This window comes from Bradysia coprophila, unplaced genomic scaffold (assembly GCF_014529535.1).
Source record: "Bradysia coprophila strain Holo2 unplaced genomic scaffold, BU_Bcop_v1 contig_687, whole genome shotgun sequence".
NCBI classification, from domain to species: Eukaryota; Metazoa; Arthropoda; class Insecta; order Diptera; family Sciaridae; genus Bradysia; species Bradysia coprophila.
The window spans coordinates 573,154-591,495 of record NW_023503927.1 but is presented as its reverse complement, the minus strand read 5'-3'; the positions used below and the strand labels follow the sequence as shown (position 1 = coordinate 591,495).

Here is an 18,342-nt window from a genome sequence, read left to right as displayed (position 1 = left end):
AGGATTATAAAACTTAAGGACCTTCAACCTTCTAACTAAGCATTGTTCCATCAAATGCACAGTGGACGGAAAACCGTGCCCTTCCCAACATATCAAACACAGCATTCGATAAACGACTTTGGTGGGCCCAAACTCTTTTTTGTACATGATATCCATCCAATAAAACGGAAAGAAAAAACTTACATTCAACCGAGAAAGAATATAATTTTTTTGTACAATGCATAATGCACTGTAAATCCACCATAAAAACATTGAAGAAGCCAAACATAAAAAAATCTTTAAAAGGTAAACAACTCATTAATACCTAGAGAAGGAATTAGATAAACATTTAAGCTATAAAATACATATTTTTTACGACTGTTTAGTTCATGTTTCGACGTTTTTCTCGAAATGTTTTATTTTACAAATTAAATATCTTTTACTAGAATATTTACGCTGTGTGAAGGTGCTTGTGCAGTGTGTACACAATATTGTGCGCTCGTATACGCGGGGAAAAATATATGGGTAAGTGTACAATCATACAAGTACTTACAATTTCAATGGTTTTGTACGAAGCGCATTATATTCTGCTACGGCCATAAAAACAATTCGGATGGCTGTGTGGAGAGGATTTTTGTTTTAATGTTCATTAAGCCTCGAAATAAAACATCACACAGTTTTATATTCAACCGAATGGATTATATGGGGGCATTAACTACCCAAGCAGAAGCGATTCGAAATCACATGAAATACAATACATTTTCGAAAGATTTTATAGTTGTGCGTTTATCATACATCCAGATTGAAAAATGGATAGAATTTTGTGCAGCAGCAGGTTTCGCTTTTTAGGTCTTATTACGAGTATTTGGCTGATTATTTAATGGGATTTTAGCGTATACGCTGTTGAAACATACAACAACAAAAAATGTTTCGCAAATTATATTCCCCATCATAACTGAATATCGCTTCACTTCGTTGGTAAAATGTTTGAAGTTGTCTTCTGCGAAAATACTGGAAGTGAAAAGCATCGAAACGACACAAATCATAAACATGATTTACCATAAATACATTTTATATGACTTAATTGTAGGTGGAACTTGCCGAAAGGAAAAGGAATTTTATTATTTTCATTTCGTTTTACTTTGAAGTTTTAAGATAATTTTCAGAATTTTAAACCGCAATGTAATTTGTGTTTGGGCTAGGTGTTGAACGTGGAAATGATTTTATGCACGAATTTTCGTATGAATAGTGCGACCGATAGGTAGAATAGAATAGACAGCAATCTCACTTAATTTTGTTAAATAAAATCAGAAAGTTTAGACAGAAAAAGAACTCAATCGATCAAACAGCTATCACTGTTAATCATCTGAAGCAATAAGCAATGAGCTGTGACTGGTACTCGTGGAGCACATAAATGTTAAAATTAATGAAGTAATAGATTTGCCACCGAACACTAAACGAAACCCTATACAAGTGAAGTTACAGCTAAATGAGAAGTGTACTCAAAAATGAGAAATTTTTAAGGAGACCCTTCGACCATTCTGTTTTTAGCTTCTCTGGATGCTCTTTTTTAAACTCACAGAGAATGCCGCTTTAACGTTTCTACATTTCTCCATTATTTTGAGTGGCTCTTCGATTAAGAATAAAGTCGGACAAAGTGACCTAAATTGGCCAAGGAAAATCGTATTTTTGAGGGCTACCAATTGAACATTTATTTATGAAGCAGCGATCGAATGTGGGTGACGCGATCATATCACATAGAAATAAATTGTGTTGTCTTACGGCCAGAAATAGTGTCGTTACTGTCCGGTTTTACAAAACCGGTTTTTCGCATTTTCTGGTCGCAAGATAACAAAGTACAGTACTGACTTTCTGGAACATTTTCGTTGAGGCGTGTGGGAAGGTTGTATGTCGAGCCGAAGGCGAACTGCTACTGTAGATAGAGCAAGAAATGTGAAGTGGTATCTACGTTCACGATGATCTTCTCGAACCATTTACGCCACATCGAACCAAGATACGTTACAGATCTAGTAGCATAAGGGTTATTGATGACATCGAGTGCAATGTACTTTATTAGGCTCTAGATGTGTTATTATGACACGAAGCCGTACATCATGAGCCTAATAACGTACTTTGCACCGAGATTCATAAAGCGATTCATTTCGAATCACCAGAGAAAATGCAATTTTTTAAACACAACATTTTTCACAACAAAGGCTTCCTAAGTTTCAGCTGAGGGGAGAAAATTATCACGTTTCTGTATGATTGTTGACCTCGGCTTCGTCTCGGATCAACACTGGACTATTCAACTTTGTATCCCTTTGTGATATAAATAAGTGCAGCCAAGGACAGTCAAAAAAGTGTATTTTTATGATTTTCGTGTTTATCGATTTCAGCTGTTTTAACAATACAAATTACAATGGCAAAACAGCTGAAATCGATGAAACACGAAAAGAATAAAAATACACTTTTTTGACTGTCCCAGGCTGTAATAAATTCGCTTCAGTATAACGGTGACTAGTGATTAGCACCTAAAGCATGTGTCTTGGTGTTTTAGAGGTCTTTACATTCATTGATTGGTCTCGCATGTCTTCTAACGTAACATTCCATTCAGTGAAAAATTGAATTTTTGGGATCGGTTGGTGTAAACAACAAAATGAGTATTTTTACCACCTCTTTTGCCATTTTTATGACAGCAATTCAGTGGCTTAGTCATTCGAAATTTTGAACGCAAATTCAAAAATATTTGCGACAAATTTATTCAAATAAGATCTCTGGAATATGGTCTCGTCTCTGCAAAATTTATATTTCTAATTTCCAGTTCATTCTAATTCAATTAAACTTTGTTTCGTTTGTGACAAAAATGTAACTCGTTTTATTATGGTAATTCCAGCAAAAATTCTTCTCAAAACAATCGTCGCTCAAATGAACAATAAAAGATGGAATTTAACATCAAATCCTATTTTTAGCTGTCGACATAAAAACGTACTCGTCGTACACACATACCACGGATTGCTTTGAAACTAATTAAGAATTCGCCCCATATCGCTTACATTACGAGAGACAATAAGACAATGGACTCAACAACAGAAGCTAAATTTCATGTCTAGCACAATACAGATTTGGAACTCATTAAACGGGATCCATAAAACATAATATTTCTCAGCAGCTGATTTAAAATTGCATAGCTTTTCGGTGGGTTGTTCGCATATCTATAAATTGTGCGGCATACAGTTTGATTCCCCACATAACTTTTGAATTACAAAATGATTTTTTGCTGTTGGTGGCTTTGATAAAATCGCCCCTAAAGAAAATAATTCCAAAGCGAAACCATATGATATGTCTGTTGTATATGGAAACATCGAAACGTGGTATTATATGCTTATGAATCCGAAAAGACCTACATGCTGAAGTTAATAAACAATAAACATTTGAAATGAATATACCCGCCATCCATTATACCGTATATTATACATATGTACGAGAGATCACACAGCCTTTATTGAGAAAATTGATTTATTTACTTAAAAAAAGCCGATATAATAAACGATGTAACTACGGTGTGCATTATGTGGTGTAGAGAGTCAATGTTATGTATATTTACAAAGTATTTCCTTTTCATTTTCGTACCGGTGGATGTTATATCTCGTGTGATGTTGGTTGTACTCTATAAATGCACTCCTATTCAACATTCTAAATTCTTCGTTTTTTTTTTTATTCTTTCGATCTTTTACATAATTTACATAAAGTTCTTCCAGCCCGGCTGTGTATAATTTCCTTGTACACAATTTACCTACAATTTCATTTAGTTTGCCTTAGAAGTTTAAGCAGAAAAAAAAACATTTTTATTCAAAACAAACATTTTTGTGGAAAGAATAACGTATACAACATGCTTGAAAAGAGATGTGGATACGATTGAAGCCAAAACTACTACACACGGATTCTCATTTCATTTTACAATATTGAACTTTATTATTATTGGTTCTATCCGTTCTGAAAGTTGTTTGATATGTCATTGATCTTTAAGATTTATGTTTAAAGAACGAAAAGAAGAAGAAAAAATTTCTTTACACTTTTGCCGACAAATTATTATTCGTTTTTGATTTCAATTAATGCACAGAATGAAAAGCTTATTAACTTTGGGATAAAAACAACATGGAAATGAGTTTGTAATTTTCATATTAAATTGAATAATCATTCCGTTTGACTGAAAGAAAGTGAGATTTTCACCTTTTCTTTGAATTGAATCAGTTTTCTTTTGAAAAAATAACATTTGCTTTATGTCTCGGTTATGAAAAACATCCGCTAATTATCCTAGTTTCTTTGGATTGCCTCCCATGTCATACCTTTGTCATACCTTGTACATGATTCAAATTCACACTCTTATAACTGACGCCTTACTTGTAATAAATCGAGAGCACAAGCATCAATCACCTGGACGAGATATGTGTGAAATATTGTTGTAAATTGCAAGGTTACAGGCGGTAGGAATAATTATTATTGTTTACCAAGGGGAGAAAATAGGAATTTCCAACAAGAGCGAAAGTTTTTGCTCCTGTCGGAATTTCCTATTTCTCCTCGAGATGAACATGCAATTTTAAATGATTTGGTTTTCCTTAGGGTTGAAAGTGGAATATTGCAACCCTGGGGATGAAATGTGAATGAACTATAAAAGCTCAAAAGCACGTAATAGTACATTTCGTACCTAGGACTGGAAGACCAATTTGTGGAGACGAATTAAATTAGTTGTCGTCGTCTTTGACTATTTTAATAAAGTTTTTGCACAAGATGAAAATTCGAATCTTCTATTTGTCAGACAGCCTAGACTTTCCAAGATTTTTTTTTGTAAAATCAAACGTGGCAGAAGAAACAGTAGCTTCCATTTCCATCCGTGGACCATCCGCAGATTTTTGATTTCTTTACAATCTAAAACTCGTCCACACTAGTATTGGGAACGTCAATGAATTCAATCAGTTCCATCGCTTTAAGAGTGATATCGCCAAATCTTCAGGTGATTTTTTTAACTTTGGAAACAAGCGGTCTACGATTTTAATGAGTGATAGCTCGTTGGATTCGTCTTTCAATTCTAGGAAACACGTGTCTTTCACTTTTTCTTAAAAAAATTTGTTTTCTGTGAAAAGCGCTCAAAAGTGAAGACATGTCAGAGGGTACCGAAAACAGTTTTTCGGCAATAACTCAAGAAAAAATTATTTTAAATTGTTGTAATGTTGTACGATTGTCGGCCTTGAAAAGACCTACAGTTAGAGTATACGCACCGCTTGGTGCTAGTTGACCCACTAGAGTTATGACTAGAAATATAGTGAATGTTCGGTGAGTCCGCCTTCTCTGCAGCTTCGATGTACCACGGAACTGAGTATGGGGTGTTGTAGCTGGCCTCACCCACTATCGTTGCACATATAAATGAATCCAGTACTTTTGGGCAGCAAGCCTACAGAAGTCTTGAAAAAAAAGTTGGTGTCAAAATGTAGATTTTTTCCTTCTGTCTGATGGCCCAACTGCCAGAACAGCGTCTGGAACAGTTCTACGTGAGTAATTTTGTATCGTCTACCATTCCCTTACCGTATACGCTTCACTTTGACTCGAATATAGGTCGTTACAACATATCCAGTGTTAGTAATTCTTGTGAAAAATTATTAAATTTTTCTCAGAGGATTTTAGTCAAATAAAGTGTTAGCGTATAGCAAATGACCTCAGGAGTCCGGAACAGTAATTAGTTTTTCAATTCGACCAATATTTGCTACGCGACAGGAGTTTGGAAAAACGATACGATCAAGTGGGAGCAAACGGTTTTCCAAACTCCTGTCACGTAGCAAATATTGGTCCAATTGAAAAACTAATTACTGTTCCGTAGTCCTGAGGTCATTTGCTATACGCTAACACTTTATTTGACTAAAATCCTCGGAGAAAACTTTAATGATTTGTCTCTTGATATTACTAATAGTGGATCTGATATATTCCAGACGCTGTTCTGGCAGTTGGTCCCTCAGACAGAAGGAAAAAATCTACATTTTGACACCAACTTTTTTTTCAAGACTTCTGTAGGCTTGCAGCCCAAAAGTACTGGGTTCATTTATATGTGCAACGATAGTGGGTGAGGCCAGCTACAACACCCCATACTCAGTTCCGTGGTACATCGAAGCTGCAGAGAAGGCGGACTCTCCGAACATTCACTATATTTCTAGTCATAACTCTAGTGGATCAACTAGCACCAAGCGGTGCGTATACTCCACCTGTAGGTCTTTTCAAGGCCGACAATTGTACAACATTACAACAATTTAAAATAATTTTTTCTTGAGTTATTGCCGAAAAACTGTTTTCGGTACCATCTGGCATGTCTTCACTTTTGAGCGTTTTTCACAGAAAAAAAATTTTTTTAAGAAAAAGTGAAAGACACGTGTTTCCTAGAATTGAAAGACGAATCCAACGAGCTATCATTCATTAAAATCGGAGACCGCTTGTTTCCCAATCACCTGAAGATTTGGCGATATCACTCTTAAGAAATGTTACAAGTTTAACTTTGCTATAAGACCGATCATTAGACCACAGCTTGAAAGTTAGTGGAATTATAAGGTACTGGCATGCACGCAGACCTTTGGTCTACACAACCTGTGAATTACATTTTGTATTAACATTTTTACCAAGCGTTAATCATTGTTACCGGTTTGATATGAAGCAAACATAAACCATGCCACGCAGTCTAAAATCCACTGTTATCTCAATTTGTAATAAATACATAAAAATCAATGGCTTCACTGCAGACTCAAATGCAAAAGTTGATGAACTTTTTATTGAGATTTATGCCAAACAATGCACACCACAATGTAACCTTGTTAGATATTTCGCTGGCTAAATATGAAAGAGCTGCAAAAACTACAGAGAATACAACGTTGTCGTAATGTGTTGGTTCTAACACTTTGTCCCAAATGAAATATAGAATTTATTTCTCGCTGGAATTGGAAATATTTTCATCTAAATTCGAAAATAAATGGCAAACGAAGCGTATCTCGAGTTAGCAGTCACAGTTAAAGGCGTAAAAAAATCGGGGGATAAAACGTTTGAACATTCGGAGATCAATATTTAAGATAGGAAGGATTGATCCACAATTTGACCCTCTTCACGTCGTCCAATTTCCATAATTGAACACTCCAGTCGCGCATGCAATGTTAACGTAATTTGTGAACAAACATTCCCATTTACCGTTAATCAATATTACATTTAGTCTGACTCCAAACCATTCCAATTAAACCTTTATACATCTGACAATATGCACACGGAATAATACCGACCAGTATAACACACACAGTGTGTGTGAAACCCAATATTATTCAATTTTCGGTATTGTTCAAGAAAACTTCACCACCACCCGTTTTATGCATTCAATCCGACGATTCCCTTTAGCCTGGCAGTTGATGGTTTATTTTTTACGACTCATATAACGATTGTGCTGCTATAGCAACGGTTGAATGTTAAAGTCGTAAAATTTTATGGGTTTCAAGATGGCGAACATGTTGGTTGGATTCGAGCTAGGGGTATTTTATGAGAAATACACTACGTCTGCACAGCACAACATTCGTGTTGTGTATACACATACAATGTTTTTCAACCGTTGGGTCCGTGTTTGGAGAGCATTAAAATTATATCAGCACTTGCTCAGGGTGTAAAAATGTATGACTGTGACTGTGTGTTGTGTATACTCAGAGGGGAATTTTATGTGAATTGTAATAAAAGCAAAGACGAAAATGGAAAAAAAGGATAATACGTAATGATTAGAAGGAAATGTTCGTTGTTTTATGTCCTTGCTGTGTTTTGTTGATACATATCCTCCGCTGTGTATACTCAACACTCCACCGTAGTACACACACGGTTATATCATTTTTGTATGTTTTCATATGCGGTGTGTTGTTAATACCACCGTTGTATTGTTGTTATGTCGAGTACATTTACATGACATTGTTAGCGAGAAAGGGTGGCGATATATACGTTTTAAATGTTAAGTGGAATAGAAAATAAATTTTAAACAAAACAAAAACCCTGCACCGAAACTGAGTAACTTTCGAGTAACTTTTACACAGGTAGAACTGCAGGAAGATTAATATGCTCTTGTGAATGGGAAAATATTGTTTTCGGCTTCACAACCGACAATAAAGACTACATCAATAGACATATCATTGAGTTGCCCATGTCCTTTGTGTAAAGGTTTAGCGATACGCTTGCTTTCATGGCAGATTACAGCTTTTTCTCTATTATGCAAAATATGTTCATGTGGAATACGAACGTTGAACGTTTTACATACGCTCTGCTATTAGAATAATTTGATCTTTCATGGGATCACGTTAACTCAAGCATTAACTTCATAGTACGAATTCCATTCTAAATGCAGACAAAACCGATTTGTGTTCGGATTTAATGTTTTCTTTCTTTTTTGTGTGTAGATCTTAGTTTATTATAATGTAGGAGAGGTCGAAGAAGTACTGATGGCTGGGCATACCTTTTACCGCACACAGCAATGTGTTTATCTGAAAAATTGTTTGTTCTAAAATGAGGACGTGCCTTGATTGGCTGTTTAGACGATTCGACTTCATAAATATTAATGTTGAGGTGATAATAACAATCGATGCTTAGCCTGTGTATGCATTTCGAAAAATAAACAAAGAAAATGGGAATCGATTAACTTACTAATTGCCAGGTTACATATCGATTTCGTCAGTGAATGCTGAACAAAGAAAGCTTTTTAAAATGTTTTCCATCTGATATTGTTGTGAGATGCTAAGCGAATTTTTTGTGTAACAAAGAGAAAAATCGAGGGGCCTGCCACTGAAGAAATTGGTGGTGTATGTGTGATAGAATTTCGGAAATGTGACTTTCCTCACCTATCTAAAAGTTGGCTGGATTAGTCTCTTCAGTTGGTCAAGTCAATGAAGTCAAATGTTAGTTTGACACATAACTCAAATTCCCTGGCAGGAGCCGTTCAATATTCCATCATAATTTTCAGCTAAATCATCTGTTAATTACAGCAACGACATAAATAAGCGATATCACGTGATTCATAACATCTTATATAGTAAAACGAATATTAAAACAAATGAAGTACAAGATTTTGTATCCAATGCTAGACGATGCTTTGAGCAATAGAAGTCACAGTTTTAATGACTTATATGGCGATACGTTTGTCTTTTGTGAACGATTAAGAGACTTGGATGCTCAGCTGAAATTTGAGTCTGCCGGCATTAGGGCGTATTTTCGTTGCTATCTTTTTACAAGAATCTGTTTTAAAAAATGTAAGCCGACAATAAATTGTGGGAATTGTTCTCGTCACTCTCACAAAAATCAGCAATAACATTGCAGTCAAGTCGGTCTTTTGAGCTCAAACATTTCAAAAATTCAAAAGTTTGTTAACAAATCGATATTTTGATCTAGCTGATCACAAAACAATTGTTGTGAAGTGACAGTAGTAGTCTGATATGCTGACAGTAATAGAAAATGTGGTGTCGATGGAAAGCTGAGACAACCAGCATATCAGAATTAACCCGTTTAATTACGAAGAATTATCATAGGTGTGTTTCAGGTGACGATGACTTTAGCGATCGTAACCAGATATCAACTTTGAGCTACTGTCCGTCTTTCAGTCTCCAAAAACATTTTTTTGGATATTGGTAGAGCTAATGGCCCTCTACTGCTACAACTATATTTATTAGTTTCATCCCTCAAGTATCCACGCCTCTATGACCGTTTTAAAATCATGTTTTTTTTTTTAAACTTTGGCGCGTCTCTACCAGCTTCTTTTGCACTCATGGGACCGAATATTTGTACCATTGCTATTACAACCCGATTGCAGCCCAATCAGTTTTCAACCACACTTCTTGTAGTTTGGATGGCATGTGTTCCACTGCTACCAATGGTACGGAAGAAAATCAACAATTTTTGTGGGACCTTGCACAGGGCTTCGAGGTGACTAATAATTTTCAAAAATATTAAAAGTAAATTCAAATGCTCAATTAAAATTCATTCAACCGCACTGTCCCCTGTCCATTCCTCTTAAAATGGAGTAAAAAAGTCTGTTGAGCCCAAATGCTTGAGTAGGTGAAATGAATAGGAAGCTACTTGACTCTTCCGTAAAATTCTCGGTACAAATGTTGTGGCATCGGTGAGCCCCTCGAGGAAAACTATATGCGAATTCGCTGTTCCTGACAACACATTTTGTATTTGCATATTATGTCACAGTGAAATTGCATATTTATTATTTCAGCATACGAAAACAACAGAAAAAAAGGCCACGTCAAGAGCATTGCATTGTACGAGTAGACATAACAAATTGTTTTCCACTCATATATTTCGTCACATAATGAAATGCATTTGAAAACCAGAGCAAAATACGCTAATGCACACAGCAACCCTTTATCTTGAAAATGGTAAGGTAACGACGCGAAAATGGGATGAAAATGCAGCCACATGCTAATAAATGTAGAACGAAAAAAAAACGACGTGTAATGGTAGGATCGTACATTGTTTAAGTGCATATCTCGCCTTGTTGAACTTTGCATAACTTGAACAAAGCAGAAATAAATGTAATGCACCAGCAGAAGCACACCGTGTACGTAATACATTAGTTGCATAGAAATTTCTGAATGTATAATGCGCTGCTCTTGGCTTTCCTTCATCATTGAAATGAGGCTCATCATCATGCAATCTGAAAAGTTTTCATTTCATTTTGATTTAATTGCTCGTCTCATTGCTATCTCATCTGCAATGCTTGACATAAAAATTTATTCCCAGCAAAATTATCCAATTCCCAGGAAAAACAAAATCAATTTGCGGTCAATTTTCAACAACTCTCATAGCACCGTATAAAGAGGCGTATAATCAGTAGTGGAAATGAAAACTTTTCAAAATGTTCTAATTAGGAGGACCCTTCAAGCGAAATTTTTAATGATGCGAAAAACCAAGTTACGAAAGCCGTAGTCAGAGCAGCGAGATGGAATTGAAGTACAGTTCTTATCCTTTATGCAGTGATACGTAGAAAAGGCGGAATTTATGTTCCAGTTGGAAAGCCACTAGCGATAAACCCTTTCGCTTATTATTTTACAACATTTTAAGAATGCCTTTCCGTAAAACCACACAATCTATTTAACCAAAAAAATGGCTTCAAAATGGAGAGAAATGTTGATAAACCGTGATTGATATCAGTCGACTTCAGTCTTTTCAGTTCCTTTGTTGGAAGGCTGCCGACTGAACAAACACGTAATATAATCTATTGAAAAAGGATGTGGTAGAAAGTAAAATGTTGAAGAAGGAAAAAAGACGAAAGATTCGAAACGATGTAAAAAAATGTAAAAAATTCGATTCTACCACCATCGATTCTCATCCTTCTCATTCGCTTCCATTAGATTAACATAAAATATTTTCATGTTATTACACACTTGATTTTCGTTTTTTTATTTGTTCATTCGTCAGATAACTGAGAAGGTGCGGGAAAGCAGGAATATTAAGAAAGTTGAAACACCACGATTTTTTGTACATTGTTGGATCTGCACCAAAAACACAGTTAAACAACGTGAAACCTACAAATTTTCTCCAGAATTGGTTTCAAAACAATCTAACTTTTGTACTGTTTCCTGCCGGAATAAGACTGTTTTAAAAATCATTCTGGAGAAAATTTGCAGGTTTTACGTTGTTTACGTCTGGGTGTACAAAAATTCCAGTCCAAATTTGACTCCTTATGATGAGTCAGTTTGGAGTCAGATGCAAGGATTAGTGTTTTGTATCGCTTATCGCTTGTTTTTCACAGATTTTCAGCGTATATCTTTGCGAGTTTCTGATCAAAGTTGACGATCACTTCGTAAATTTGTGACGTATGGAATCAAAAGTCGGTCTAATTCATCTGCCAAAGTGACGTTTTAAACGTCAACCTAACATAAACTTGCTGATTAGTCACAGAATCGTTTAATTTTCCTCAATTCTATCAGTGAAATAGAATTAGACAAAAATGAACCATTTTGTGAGAACTTCGACACGTCACTTTGTCACATGTAATAGACCAAAGTTTGATCCCAACTGTCATAAATGAAGCGTATTGGCGAGACGAATCATAATATTGAAGTCTGTCGAAATTCGGGTCATGGATTAGTAGCTACTGGCAAGAAAGCGCGCCAAACAGCTAGTTTTGTTTGTTTGTCAGTGTTTTTCACGAATGAATTTTTGCTCGAAATTGAAGACCGATACACCAAATGATTTTTTTATTGGAAGCTTCTCACGTAATATCTCTAGATGTAATTATTGTTGTAAATAGTTGTTGATGTAAAAGTTATTTGGGTCACCACTCTGATGTTTCAACGTCTTTGAAATGCATATTTTCCAACTTTTCCTGTTTTCCCGCACTTCTATGAGAAAATAACATTTTAGTATGGAGATAAAAGGCGTAATGGTTTTTCGATACGTAAAACAAAAATTCGTTTCAATGGAATCGTTTCCCCATACATCCCTTTGGCTATTTTTGTGTTTTATACAAACACTTCATTCCACAGAAGAAGAAAACATCCTCCATCTCCACTACAAGGTCTTTCGCTAGTAAATCTCTTATGTGTGTGCTCACCATCCTAATATACACTTGATTCATCCATAAGTGTTCAGGTATATACCAAAATGTAAAGAAAAAAAGTTTAAATAACTTCAACCCAACGTATTACAAACCCAATCATTTCGGCCATAAATTTAACGCAGCATATAATTTATCCAATGATTTTCTCATCGTGCATTCTTCTCTTAAAAAGCAAAAAAAAAAAATGATCAACGAAAACAGAACGAAAAAACCGAACGAGAAAAAAAGTCCGTTCATGCAAGAGCAAGCCTATAGAATTGTTATACTGTGCGGTTATTATTATGGAACTAAATGAAGGATTGAGAAAACCATGGTGTTCATTTAATGATAGGTTCGCTTCAAATTACCAGTTTTATGTTTATTTTTGTTCTTGTTTTGCGTTTTTCTTTACACAATGCAACGCATTTTATTTTAGCCTCCTCAGCTGAACGATTTCATTCAATTTTTTTTGTTGTATGTTGTATTATAGCCGCCTGTATACCAACAATAATAATTCTGAAATTCATGACGTTGGAATTAGGAATATTATAAAGGCATGAACAGAAACGAATGAACAACAACAACAAAATATTGAGTAAACACTCTATATGTATAGATTGCGATTATATACAAGAAGATGGAACACGTTTCGAACATGACCGCTTCGGAAGAATAATAAAAAATTCTCCTTCATCTCACCAAAAAATGTTGAGTTCATTTTATTTGAACGAAGACAGAGATTCTTTGGAAATTAACCTTGATATAGAGGCAGAACATATTCGAAAAGAATGGCTTGATCTTCCAATAGGTGATCAATTTGTTTAATAAAAAACGCAAAACTCCAATGGGCTGCTTATTAATAATTTAGTCATATGCTATCATATGTTACCAACGACGACAAAAATGAACAAGTCTTGAATGATGTTATCTTATTAGCAAAATCTATTACAAATGAAGTAAAAGAAAGCCTACCGAACGACAACATTTTTCTTTAACAAAATATGTACCAGATTGAATGATTCTAGCTCTAAGCAGAGACTACTCTTGAGGTAATCCTAATTTAAGAATTTCCTCACAAATTTTTTTTTTTTTTCAAAAAAATGGCTGCGTCCCGCGTCCGCCATAAGTACTTTAAGATTTTTCTTTGTTCCATGTTGTTTGCCGAGAAGAGTTGTGGAACAAAATTTGTTTCCGGAAAATGGAAAATTGTTTTTCCAGCCGGAAATATGTTGTTGGAAAATTTCTTGTGTTCTGGAACATTACCCACATTTCATGAAAGATTTTTTTTAATGAGTCACAATGGACACAATGAGGTCTATACAAAAAAAAATCAGAATGTCCCGGAAAATTCCAAGTCATTTCTCATCCAAGGGGTGTCATTCAAAAGCTACTTTCAAGTTCTTCTTCTCTCAGCTGGGCGGCCACGATCCATATTCAGGAGCCTGACATATAGCCTGGGAATTCATGTATGTGCCAAAACTGATTTTTAAAGTTTTGTCTAGATCAATAATAGATACGCAGCTATTGGTTGGGATCTAGGTTATTGGTTTTAGTTCTGGTTGCACATCCTGAGAAAAGCCATCAAATAGGTAACCAAATTTGTATGAAATGTTCACTTTTCTCAGGACTGGTCAAACTGCCATGCATCAATTTGACATCAATTTGGTTCACCATTTTCCAAAATCAAAACAAAGTGACAGAAGCAAGGAGAAAAGAGGTGAGATAATAAATATTTACATGCTTGCTAAGCGGGGCGAAAAAGAAATGTAAACCCACGGGGCGAAAGCTATCGCTTTCGCCCCTTGAATTTGACATTTCTTACTTTCGCCCCGCTTAGCAAGCATGTAAAACTATGTACGTCACTCGGAAAGTAACTTTCTGACTTCTCCCTTGTAACGTAATGTACTATTTCTCACCAGAACTGCCATCAAAGAAAGCGTCAATAAAACTCAATCTTCTCACCGCATTTGAGTGGAGAAAATAGGGTTATTCACGCCGCACGGATGAAAGTAATTTTTTATTGAAAGGTAACACATTCGTTGTCGATATTGTCGTCTTACATTTTGATTTTACAAAAAGGATTCTAATGAAAAGATATTAGCGACAATGTCAGCTAAGCATTCAAGCATTCTCTTAAGAGAATTTTTAGACTTATAGGGTCGAACTATATTCGGTCGTGATTTGCCAAATCTTTTTACATCTTAGTGTTCGCATCAAACACACAATATTCGTTCATAAAACGATCTGTTTGAAAGACAATCAGCTTGTAAAAACCAACCTAACTTTGTCGCAAAGGTGTTATATTCAGGTGAATAACGTAGAACGCTAACTTCGCGTGCATACATCAATAATAAAAGTGGATTCATAGTCTCGTATGTGCCATGAATTTCGATAAAGTAAATTTAATTCTAAAGTACACGTCCGTTACAAATCGACACATTTTTCCAGTAAATCCTTATAAAGACAAGTAAATAACAAAATGAAATAGATTTCCGTTTTGCCATTATTTGATTGGAAGTAATTTAACGCAAGCATTGATGTTGCATATTAAACAGTGTAACAGTCTCGCAGGTTCTTACTTTTCGAGCAAGAAAAAGATTTTCGTTTCTTATGCGGTGTAGAAACGCAACATATGTGTGTAATCGGTGCATTAATTTCAGTCGCAGGTCATAATAAAAGTTAAAATGTTTACATTATGTCTCGAAACTGATATTCAATAGACTATGAAGAGGGAACACTATTATGTCGGCGCCGAATAATTTTCGAACAAACATCAGTTGAAATGAAATAATTTCGAGACGAGAGCCATGTGAAGGTAATTTTACGAAGTGAACAGAAAAAAAAACGACCAAACGATTCCGTTTTATCTCCCATTCCGATTAATGACAAAAACACACACGAATTTCACTTTTATTATTTTACATTAAAGTTCAATTAATTATACGGTTTAATTGACTATTTATGTTTGGGTTTGTTATCAACACTCTAGACAAGCATCGTTAAAAAAAACGAAACGAAATAAAAAGTGATTCAATTTTCCAAACACATAATTTGTGCTGGAATATTGAAACGAACTGATACCATTCCGGTATAATGTAGTTAATAAGCCCAGAATAAAAGTATAACGAAAACATGCCGGTTCTCTTTACTTATTCGTCTGATCATTGCCCGTAAAATATAATAAAACTCTAACTCCAATTACCCACATGTTTCGTGTACACAACACGGCAGTGCCACATTATATTATGTGTACACTCCAACTGTATCTCGTTGTGAAAATCACAAACATTTTCTATGCAAGCAATTTCGCTTAACACTCTCATTTCCACCCGAAATGAGTTCTTTTTTTTTTGATGTTCGTCTCGTTTTCATTTTGGCTTTCAGAAGTTATTTCGCACGTACATCAATTCTCGTGCGAACTTTTTATCAACTCGATACGTGCGTTGTGTATGGAATTACGCTTTCAACATTTTATTTTTGCATCATCCTTATTGATTTGACCTAATTTGCGGGAGGCTTAGATTGTGAATGTACGCGAGCAGCAGAATGATGTTCTCAAAGCTTTTCGCCCCTTTTTCTATTTGAAACCTCGTTTGAAACACAAGACAAAAAAACGCAAAAACTTTTGTTTGTTACAGGTAGTAAATGATGATGATACGTTGTTTATGAGGTATTTTGCTGTAATTGGGTAATGGAGTCGAAAGTATCACTATCCCTATTATAACCTGTACGACTAACTCGTTAGAAATTTAGACTCAAATGTAAGGGTAGGTTGGCGTTACATATTTCCAGGCTAAATAAAACAGTTTTGATGCTATAAATAGGTTGTTCGGGTGCTTCGATTATTTTTCTTTAAATATCTGAACGACAAGATTTTTCGTAGTGATGGCGATAGATAGCCACTTCGAGTAAATTGCTTCAACGGACAATAAGTGTAGGTAAATTCAAATAGAAATGAGAATGCGTGTTAATGTAGACTTATGTACAGTTCGCTTTTCGGTGTTACTGGTGAAAAACTGGCTGAGGGAATTGGGGGAGATGGCGAACTTGAACCAAGAAAAACGATGAAAGAACAATCTTCGGTCGCAGCCCATGAGTTTTGCTTGACTCTGTCATATTCGTTTGACAACTGACGCGTTCGTTACAAGAACTTCAAGCATTTATTATGTCAACCATATCTTCCTGGTTTCTTTCATTATTCAAATCTGTAATATCTGATCTGATCAGACGTTTTTTTTATGTCGACCAGTTTGCGGGCTTAAGGAGAAGGAAGAGTAACATGTAGCCACAAAAATCAAACAAACATTTTATTGGCCAATGAAGCACCACTTACTTCTAATGGCATGTAGCAATGGCCTCTAGAGGATAGACTCACACGTGGGTATTTCATCTGTTAACGATAGCCAGAATCAAAATGAGCTCTTACTAATGCAGGCGAATATATAGCAAACATTATGTTAAAACTAAGGAAGTACTAGATTTTGTATTTGCCAATCTGGTGAAAATGCAATGTAGTAACAGATTCGGTAAATATTTTCGGTCGGCCAGGCTGGTATATAAATGTTAATTCAGTTAAAACTATCTCCGATATTGTGTGCAATCCAAAATCCCACCAATTAAGCAAAATAAAATAAAAATATTTGACTTTGACTAAATTCAACTGTGCTTCCGCCAATTTGACCCATTAGTATAAGCTACAAAAAAAAAAATGCCCGTCGGCTCAAATATATGAAAAATTCTGCTGACTTCGTTAAAATCCAACATACTCTCATTTGAAAAAACATGTTCCTCTCGATAATAATGCAACCCATCAAAAAATAATAAAAAACCATTTTCATGCAGCAATGCAAAGTTAAATTCTGAAAGAATTCAAAAATTCTGATTAAATTGCCAATGCAATGCATTACACAACTCGTCGCCTCTGTAGAAATACGAATAAAAACTGAATGTATAACAGGAATCTGTGTTCAGTTTTCTCTTTTATGATTCCACAAAACTCTTAAGCAGAGCGGAGGATTTTTTTTGAAAATATAACGAGAAACAAACGTGAATTCATTTTTCAAATACACAAACAAGTGCAATCGAAATTATTTTTATGAAAAGAGTTTTTTTTCTCCGCAATTTTTCTGTTTTTTGTATTACAGAAACGGAGAATTTTCCTTGTCGTCGTTCTTCAAAACTTGAAGAAAAATTTTTTATTAAAAATGGCGTTCTCTTCATCCTCCTCCAGTCGCATATTTGTGTTATTAATATGTAATGCATGTGCATAATGTAATGCGGTTTCGTTCCAAGATTATATACAAATTTTGAATAGAAACATCACTCTCCTCACGTGCGTTACATTCCATCATTATTTTGTTGAACCCGCACGTTGTATAATGAATTTACAATAATGTCTGGGAATTGGTGGTGGGTAGGTACACACGGTATATGGTACACGCTTGTGGATCTGGTTGGATTTGATAAATTAATTTTTGGAAACAAGAAATGAATTCAACCTGCATCTCCGTTCTGCATAATGATTGATGCTCTGTGCGAAGTATATTTTTCTAGATACGTAAATTTCAGTTACATCATCAGTACATGTCTGCAATATTGATCAGGGCCTATTTTTGGTAAATTTATTTACTGAAGTTACGAGAAATTTACCAAAATTTACCGGAAAATTAGCAGAATTCACTGACAAAATTTACAGTAACGGATTTTTGCTAAATTTACCTGAAATGTACGAAAATTTACAGTGAAATTACCGGAAATTTACAGTAGAT

The 18,342-nt window shown here is 35.1% G+C and overlaps 1 protein-coding gene and 1 long non-coding RNA gene across 2 annotated transcripts in view; one reads left to right on the top strand and one right to left on the bottom strand.

The window, feature by feature from the left end:
• The window catches only part of LOC119083477 (tyrosine-protein kinase-like otk), a 32,127-nt gene that overhangs the window by 5,554 nt on the left and 8,231 nt on the right, over window positions 1–18,342 (bottom strand). The window lies entirely within an intron of this gene.
• LOC119083492 overlaps window positions 4,474–18,342 on the top strand; it is a 32,848-nt gene continuing 18,979 nt past the window's right edge. Inside the window, exons 1-2 of the long non-coding RNA XR_005088873.1 lie at window positions 4,474–4,524; window positions 12,159–12,162. This is a non-coding gene — a long non-coding RNA (uncharacterized LOC119083492). The remainder of the gene's footprint in view (window positions 4,525–12,158; window positions 12,163–18,342) is intronic.